A 9,309-nucleotide genomic window follows, 5' to 3' on the forward strand; every position below is an offset into this window, starting at 1 on the left:
TTTTTTTCCTGAAACACAAGACTCCGAGGCCTACATCACTCTTGCCCCAAGTAGTGCTCTTCTCTCAAGATGCTCAGGAGGAATCTTTAAACAAAGATGATCAAGGAAATGAGGCTTATTTATAGGTCTGTTTTGAAGGTGGAACCAGGGATTCCTCAATTGGCCAATCACTTGAGAGAGTAGGAGAAGTCGTCACCCCATCAAACCAATCAGAAGCCAGGTATTGGTTCCCATCCTATGACATACCACCTACAATTGGCCAATAGAAGTAGAGAGACAGGCTAGGAGACGGGGCCTGCCCGGCCGCCATGGTAATCCCCTGTGGTTGGTGATCAAGGAAGAGCTTCCATGTAGCACTGATAGTGCCAGACCTAGGTGCCCTCCTGGGAATGTTCGAGGAGGGCAGAAGTAGGAGGAGGAGTGTTAGAGAGAGTAGAGGGGAAATGATGAGAGCAGAAAGGGTATCATAAAGGAACCTCAGGGGTGATATAAGTGGACAGAGACATATGTCAGAAGGGCACGGGTTTAGAACAGAAAGGCTGTTGTACGTGGATGGAGAGGGAGTTCAAAGAGTCAGAAAGCTGGTTTCAGAAGTTGAGAGGTGTTAGAGGGAGACAGGGCAGGACTTTGTAAGGGGACAGAGAAGTAGAGACTGAAACCCTGTCTCTACTAAAAATACAAAAATTAGCCGGGCGTGGTGGCGGGCGCCTGTAGTCCCAGCAAGAGGAGTGAATAGGTGGTCAAATAAGGTCTTAGAGGAGCTAAAGGGGCAGGGAGCTTATGGGCGAACAGGAAAGGTTTACAGCAGGACCCCGCAGGATTCACAGGGACGAAGTAAAGGATATCATAAAAGGAACAGTGAGAGAGCTAATAGAAGTTTTACTTTGGGGGGCAGAGGTGGGAGGATCACTTGAGCCCAGGAATTCAAGACCAGCATGGGCAACATAGCAAAACCCCATCTCTACCAAAAGAAAAAAAATTTTTTTTTTTTTTTTTGAGATGGAGTCTCGCTCTGTCACCCAGGCTGGAGTGCAATGGCAGGATCTTGGCTCACTTCAACCCCCGCCTCCCGAGTTCTGCCTCAGCCTCCCAAGTAGCTGGCATTACAGGTGCGTGCCACCACACCCGGCTAATTTTTGTATTTTTAGTAGAGATGGGGTTTCACTATGTTGGCAAGGTGGCCTCAAACTCCTGACCTCAGGTGATCTGCCCACCTCGGCCTCCCGAAGTATTGGGATTACATGGGTCAGCCACCCATCCAGAAAAAAAAAAAAATTTAATTAGCCGGGCATGATGGTGTGCACCTGTAGTCCCAGCCACTCAGGAAGCTGAGGCAGGAGGATCACTTGAGCCCAGGAGTTTGAGGCTGCACTGAGCTATGATTGTGCCTCTGCACTCCTACAGCCTGGGAGAGCAAGACCCTGTCTCTGAAAAAAAAAAAAAAAAAAAAAAAAACAGAAGACAAAGAAGTTTTACAGGGTGAGAGTTTTATAAGGGAACAGTGAATTTATAATGAAGGTTTTATACCCAAACACAGGTCCAGTCACTCCATGCTTGCAGAGTCCAATTAACAAGAGCAAGTTCTGGTAGAAAGGTGACTTTATTCTAGAGCTCAGCTGAGGGGAAGAGGTACAGGTTCCTGCCTTAAGGATATTGCTTCAGCTTTCAGGACAGAAAGCGGGGACTTTTAAAGGGGGGCTTGATGTGAATGACATAAAGGTGGGGGGCAAGGAGGTGTGGGGTCTATGTGACATGCTTTGATGTCTTATCTATCACGTGCTCTAGCTGTCACCATCGTGAGCAGAGAAATTGACCATTGTCTCAAGGCAATCTGATGGGAGAGAATTCTCGGGGTCCCTGGTTTGTTTCAAGGTTCAGTCCCTGGAACTTCTAAGTAAACATATAGTTAGATAATCTTGCCATGTAGGGAGGTTACAATTGCATTCCTAAAGAGTTAAGTAGGAGATGGGGGGAAAAGAAAAAGGAAAAAAATCATTTTTTTTCTTTAAAAATGGGGTACTCTGGCCAGGCGCAGTGGCTCAAACCTGTAATCCCAGGACTTTGGGAAGCCAAGGCAGGCAGATCACAAGGTCAGAAGTTCAAGACCAGCCTGGCCAACACAGTGAAACCCCGTCTCTACTAAAAATACAAAAATTAGCCGGGCGTGGTGGCAGGCGCCTGTAGTCCCAGCTACTTTGGAGGCTGAGGCAGGAGAATTGCTTGAACCCACAAGGCAGAGGTTGCAGCTGAGATCACGCCACTGCACTCCAGCCTGGGTGACACAGCGAGACTTTGTCTCAAAAAAAAAAAAAAATGCGGTACTCAATTACAGTTTCCCACTGTCAAATTCCATTCCATTTCTATGGGATTTGGATGCCACATTCATGCTGGCTACTTCCTGCTGAAAGAGGGCATTGTGATTAGTCATCAGAATGGAACTGATCCACTTGGAGTTGGAAATATTTATGAGTAGTTGGACCAATATGGTGTAAGGTCTGGAGAGTCTCTGGGGAAGTCTGTCTTGCATTCCCATATAGAAGGTGAAACAGCAGAAAAATCCACAGCAGAGAAGTATGTCTATCATTGCAACTAGGGCCAAAGTTGTAAATAGCTTCTTTCCAGGTGAGAACAGTCCTCACCTGCAACAGGATGCCAACCATTGACCTGGTGATAATGTGGGGTCAGACATAGCTTTGATTTTTAGGTGCATGTCTCTCAGGGCTATTGAGACATTTACTGAATTATCTGAGATGTGTACACAGCATTTAGTCTTAATCGTCAGGCACATTCCCAGCTGTCAATTGTACCTGGAGCTCCTGTGGAGATATGATGACAGGGTGGTTAAACACATATATTTAACAGGTTACAAGAGGAGCTATGGGCCGGGCGTGGTGGCTCACGCCTGTAATCCCAGCACTTTGGGAGGCCGAGTTGGGAGGATCACTCAAGGCCAGGAGTTCAAGGCTAGCCTGGCCAACGACCAGACTGATGAACTCAGTCTCTACTAAAAATACAAAAATTAGCGGGCATAGTGGTGCACACCTGTAATGCCAGCTCCTCGAGTGGCTGAGGCATGAGAATTGCCTGAGCCCAGGAGACAGAGGCTGCAGTGAGGCGAGATCGTGCCACTGCCCTCCAGCCTGGGTGACATAGTGAGACTTTGTCTCAAAAATAAAAAATAAATAAATAAGAAAGGGCCGGGTGTGGTGGCTCATGCCTGTAATCCCAGCACTTTGGGAGGCCAAGGCAGGCAGGTCACCTGAGGTCAGGAGTTCAAGACCAGCCTGGCCAACATGGTGAAACCCCATCTCTACTAAAAATACAAAATTAGCTGGGCATGGTAGCACATGCCTGTAATCCCAACTACTCAGGAGGCTGAGGCACGAGAGCTGCTTTAACCCAGGAGGCAGAGGTTGCAGTGAGCTAAGATCACACCATTGTACTCCAGCCTGGAGAACAGAGTGAGACTTTGTCTCAATAAATAAATAAATAAGAGTGATACAGAGGCCAGGCATGGTGGTTCACACCTATAATCCTAGCACTTTGAAAGATCAAGGCAGAAGGATCATTTAAGGCCAGGAGTTCAAGACAAGCCTGGGCAACATAATGAGATTCCATCTCTACAAAAAAAAAAAAAAAAAAAATCAAAAATTAGCTGGGTGTGGTGGTTTGTACCTCTGGTACCAGCTACGTGGGAGGCTGAGGCAGGAGGATTGCTTGAGCCCAGGAGTTCGAGGCTGCAGTGAACTGTGATCATGCCAGTGCACTTTAGCCTGGGTGAGAGAGCAAGACCTTGTCTCAAAAAATAAAAGGGATTGGCCGGGCGCGGTTGCTCACGCCTGTAATCCCAGCACTTTGGGAGGCTGAGACAGGTGGATCACGAGGTCAGGAGATCGAGACCATCCTGGCTAACATGGTGAAACCCCATCTCTACTAAAAATACAAAAAAATTAGCCAGGCATGGTAGCGGGCGCCTGTAGTCCCAGCTACTTGGGAGGCTGAGGCAGGAGAATGGCATGAACCTGGGAGGCAGAGCTTGCAGTGAGCCGAGATCGCACCACTGCACTCTAGCCTGGATGACAGAGCGAGATTCCGTCTCAAAAAAATAAATAAATAAAATAAAAAATAAAAAAATAAAGGGATAGAGAGAGGTTAGAGGAGACATGGTGGGGGTTAGAGAAAGTCAATTAGAATTTTAAATGGGGTCAATGAAGATCGTATAGCTGCCAAGGAGAGATGTGTTAGGGTAAGTAGGGAGAGAGTGAGAAAGGATTGTTAGAATTCAGAAGCCATAGTGAGACATAACCAACTCTCTGCTCCCCAGGTGTTTGAACTGATGTCTGATGAGGATGAATCCAGCGACTACCTCTGCCTGTCCATCCTGGGCCTCTTCTGTTGCCTTCCCCTAGCCATCCCAGCCGTGATCTTTTCTTGCCTGGTGGGAACCTGCATCATGCCAATCCTTCACCCTCCCTCTCCATCTTGCCCCGACCCTGACTCAACTTCTTCCTTGTTCTCTCTTCTGAACTAGGAGCCTGAGCAACACCAGCACCTCCTGTGGGTTCAGACCCCCACCCTGAGTCCTTACAGTTCCACAGCCCACCCTCACCCAATAACTGTTTTTTTTTTTTTTTTTTGAAACAGAGTCTCACTCTGTCACCCAAGCTGGAGTGCAATGGTGCAATCTCAGCTCACCGCAACCTCCGTCTCGCGGGTTCAAACAATTATCCTGCCTCGGCCTCCTGAGTAGCTGGGATTAGAGGAGCCCACCACCACGCCTGGCTAATTTTCATATTTTTGGTGGAGCTGGGTTTCACCATGTTGGCCAGGCTGGTCTTGAACACCTGACCTCAGGTGATCTGCCCACCTCAGCTTCCCAAAGTGCTGGGATTACAGGCATGAGCCACCATGCCCGGCCACGCAATAACTCTTTTATACTCGTCTTTCCCTGTTCCCTCTCTCCTAAAACTCAGACAAAGTTTGTATTGTAGACAAAGAACTACAATAACTCCAGCGACTATGAGCTGGCAGCCAAGACCTCCAAACAAGCCTACTACTGGGCCATCACGAGCATCACTGTGGGAATCTTAGGTATCATCTGGTACACCTACCTGATATACTTACTTATATTGTAAACTGCTTCCCAGCTCTTGAACAAACCACCAAATATACACCACAGTGCAATTTACCTTGGCTCTAAGCATCTACTTGGGCTGAATGGAACACCTGCTCCTCAATGTCTGGAGTGCCAAGCTATCTAAGGTTAGAAAAACAAAATGCAAAGTATTCTTCCTATTCTTACCTGCCCCTCAATGTAACACTTTTTTTTTTTTTTTTTTTTTTTTTTTTTTTTTTTTTTTTTTTTTTTGACAGAGTCTTCTTCTGTCCAGGCTGGAGTGCAGTGCTGCGATCTCGGCTCACTGCAACCTCTGCCCCCCAGGTTTAAGTGATTCTTCTGCCTCAGCCTCCTGAGTAGCTGGGATTACAGGTGCGTACCACCATGCCCAGCTAATTTTGTATTTTTAGTAGAGACAGGGTTTCACCGTGTTGGCCAGGCTGGTCTCAAACTCCTGACCTCAGGTGATCCACTCACCTTAGCTTCCCAAAGTGCTGGGATTACAGGTGTGAGCCACCGTACCAGGCCTCAGCATAACACTTCTAACACCAAATGTTAGAGCCAGGGGCAGGGGTATTTTCCCCACCTATCAACCAACCAGATTCTCCAGCAGACAGCAACTGGGTGTCCTGTAATTTAATTTAATTCTGACAGTATCTACCTGGAGATGGCATCTGATCCCACAGTTTGAAGGCTCAATCCCACAAGACTGCCCCCAACTTTGGATGTCAGCCACAGTGGTAAGTTGTCACCTAGACTTGTGACTGACAGGCTATATAAATCGGGTGTTCCCATGACCCCCCCTCCTCAAGCCTGATTAATTTGTTCCAGCTGGCCAGGTGCAGTAGCTCAGGCCTGTAATCCCAGCACTTTGGGTGGCTGAGGCAGGAAGATCGCTTGAAGCCAGGAGTTTGAGACCAGCCTGGCCAACATGGCAAAACCCCATCTCTACTAAAAATACAAAAATTAGACAGGTGTGGCGGTACATGCCTATAATCCCAGCTACTCAGGAGGCTGAGGCAAGAGAATCGCTTGAACCCAGGAGGCGGAGATTGCAGAGAGCTGAGATCATGCCACTGCACTCCAGCCTGGGCAACACAGCGAGGCTCCGTCAAAAAGAAAAAAAAAAAAAAAGACACTATTATCACTCCAGCGATTCCAAGGGTTTTAGGAGCTCTGGGCCACAAAATGGGACCTAGACCAAATATATATTTCACAGTATCACACAAGTGTTGCCAGCCTGGGTCAGCAGCTTGAAGGGAAGGAAGTGGTAGCTCCAGCAGCCCACTCAACCAGAACTCAAGACCAACTCCGGGACCCTGCCATGGCGTGGGGGACATGGGAGAGAGAAGAGGACCCCGTTGCTAGAGGACAGCCTACCCAGATTCATGTATTCACATCACAAGTCTAGTTCTGCCTACCAAGGGCCTTGGCTGTGCTACCTGACTCTGGAGACGTAGCAGTGACTACTTCAAATTCAACTCAACCCCCTCAGAACATATAAATTGGGGTGAGAGACAGACATGCCACCAGACAGTGACAATCGGAGTGGTCCAATATATAATGGAAGAAAACTTGGGAAGGGTTACTAAAGAAATACTTGTTCAATGACACTCCTTACAGACAGTAAGGCGGGCCAGTCACAGTGGCTCATGCCTGTAATCTCAGCACTTTGGGAGGCCGAGGCAGGCGGATCACTTGAGCTCGGGAGTTCGAGACCAGCCTGGCCAACATGGTGAAATCTTGTCTCTACTAAAAATACAAAATTAGCCAGGCGGGGTGGTGGGCACCTGTAATCCCAGCTACTCAGGAGGCTGAGGCATGAGAATCGCTTGAACCTGGGAGGCAGAGGTTGCAGTGGGTCGAGATCGTGCCACTGCACTCCAACCTGTGGGACAGAGCAAGACTGACTCCATCTCAAAAAAAAAAAAGACGGTAAGGCAGACTTTATTCAGGACCATTGCAATATGCAGAGGGAACACCGAGACAGGGGCTTGCACTGGGGGAGAAAGATGGGGCTCAACACTGAATACAGCATGAGCAAGTGGGAAGTCCTAGCCAAGGAGCAGGGTAGGGGTCAGTGGATGGAAAATTAGTAAGAGAAAACATTGAGGGTAAGGGGGATTCTGACTAAACCAACCTAATAGGATTCTAGTTGAAGACAGGCCAGGGTGACCAGACATCACCAGGGGGATGGTGGAGGATGAGGAACCTGATCGGATGCCGAAGTTTATCAGATACAGAGGATGAGGGTTTCTAGCTAAACTGATGTAGAAGGGTTCTTTTGCTACAGCTGGATTTTACAAAGAAGTGCACAGATGGGCCTAGGAGAAGGTTCAGATGCCTTTTTTTTTTTTTTTTTTTTTTTTTTGAGACGGAGTCTCGCTCTGTCACCCAGGCTGGAATGCAGTGGTGCAATCTTGGCTCACTACAGCCTCCGCCTCCCGTATTCAAGCCATTTTCCTGCCTCAGCCTCCTGAGTAGCTAGGATTACAGGTGCTCACCACCTCGCCCAGCTAATTTTTTTTATAGTTTTAATAGAGATGGGGTTTCACCATGTTGGTGAGGCTGGTCTTGAACTCCTGACTTCATGGTATGCCCACCTCAGCCTCTCAAAGTGCTGGAATTACAGGCATGAGCCACCGTGCCTGGCCTTTCTTTTTTTTTTTCCTTTTCTTTTTTTTTTTTTTTTTTTTTGAGACGGGGTCTTGCTCTCTCACTCAGGCTGGAGTGCAGTGGCATGATCTCGGCTCGCTGCAACCTCTGCCTCCCAGGTTCAAGTGATTCTCCTGCCTCCGCCTCCTGAGTAGCTGGGATTACATGCGCCTGCCACCACGCCTGGCTAATTTTTTTTATTTTTAGTAGAGATGGGATTTCATCATGTTGGCCAGGCGGGTCTTGAACTCCTGACCCCAGGTGATCCACCCGCCTTGGCCTCCCAAAGTGTAGGGATTACAGGCGTGAGCCACTGCGCCTGGCCGCCCGGCTAATTTTTATATTTTTAGTAGAGATGGGGTTTCTCCATGTTGGCCAGGCTGGTCTCAAACTCCTGAGATCAGGTGATCCACCTGCCTCAGCCTCCCAAAGTCCTGGGATTACAGGCATGAGCCACTGTGCCCGGCCCAGGTTCAGAAGCCTGACTAAAGTTGGGCCAAGCAAAGAATCCTTGTCAGGAGGCTGTAAATAAGAGACCTGTGGGAAATAAAAATTGTTAGGTGTCTGAGCCCAAGCCTGCACGTATATATCCAGATGGCCTGAGGCAACTGAAGAACCACAAAAACAAGTGAAAATGGCCAGTTCCTGCCTTAACTGATGACATTACCTTGTGACATTCCTTCTCGTGGACAATAAGTCTCCAGAGCTCCCCACCGAGCACCTTGTGACCCCCACCCCTGCCCGCAAGAGAACAACCCCCTTTAACTGTAATTTTCCACTACCTATACAAATCCTATAAAACTGCCCCACTCCTGTCTCCCTCTGCTGACTCCTTTTTCGGACTCAGTCCGCCTGCACCCAGGTGATTAAAAAGCTTTTATTGCGGCTGGGCGCAGTGGCTCACGCCTGTAATCCCAGCACTTTGGGAGGCCGAGGCGGGCGGATCACGAGGTCAGGAGATCGAGACCATCCTGGCTAACATGGTGAAACCCCGTCTCTACTAAAAATGCAAAAAATTAGCCGGGCGTGATGGCGGGCGCCTGTAGTCCCAGCTACTCAGAGGCTGAGTCAGGAGAATGGTGTGAACCCGGGAGGCGGAGCTTGCAGTGAGCTGAGATCATGCCACTGCACTCCAGCCTGGGCGACAGAGCGAGACTCCATCTCAAAAAAAAAAAAGCTTTTATTGCTCACACAAAGCCTGTTTGATGGTCTCTTCACCCAGATGCGCGTGACAAAAATAAAATCCTAAGTCCCGCAACTGGCTGAATGGACACTGTCTTGGCCAAGGGGCCTACAGAGAAACACTAAAAGCTGAGTTCCTAGACGTGACTGAACGGGTAGTCGGGCACACCTCATTCTACCTCCTCCCTTGCTAACTGCCATGAAGCTTTCTTCCCTAAGGGTTAAGCAGAAACCAGCCTATTGAAAGACTCATTCACTGCTAATTTCAACCAATGGCCTGAAATACACGGCTGCTCCTCCCTTTTGTGGTTTCAACGTAACAACTGACCAGCATTCCTTCCTGATCAGAGGCCACC

The 9,309-nt window shown here is 48.5% G+C and overlaps 1 long non-coding RNA gene across 1 annotated transcript; it reads left to right on the plus strand.

The window, feature by feature from the left end:
- The first annotated feature begins 289 nt into the window (after nucleotides 1-289).
- LOC134760640 (uncharacterized) lies at nucleotides 290-5,187 on the plus strand. Its single transcript, XR_010138486.1, has 3 exons — nucleotides 290-375; nucleotides 4,325-4,438; nucleotides 4,992-5,187. It is a non-coding gene; the product is annotated as an uncharacterized LOC134760640 (long non-coding RNA).
- The last annotated feature ends 4,122 nt before the right edge of the window (nucleotides 5,188-9,309 follow it).

Source organism: Pongo abelii, chromosome 20, assembly GCF_028885655.2.
Source record: "Pongo abelii isolate AG06213 chromosome 20, NHGRI_mPonAbe1-v2.0_pri, whole genome shotgun sequence".
Lineage (NCBI taxonomy): Eukaryota > Metazoa > Chordata > Mammalia > Primates > Hominidae > Pongo > Pongo abelii.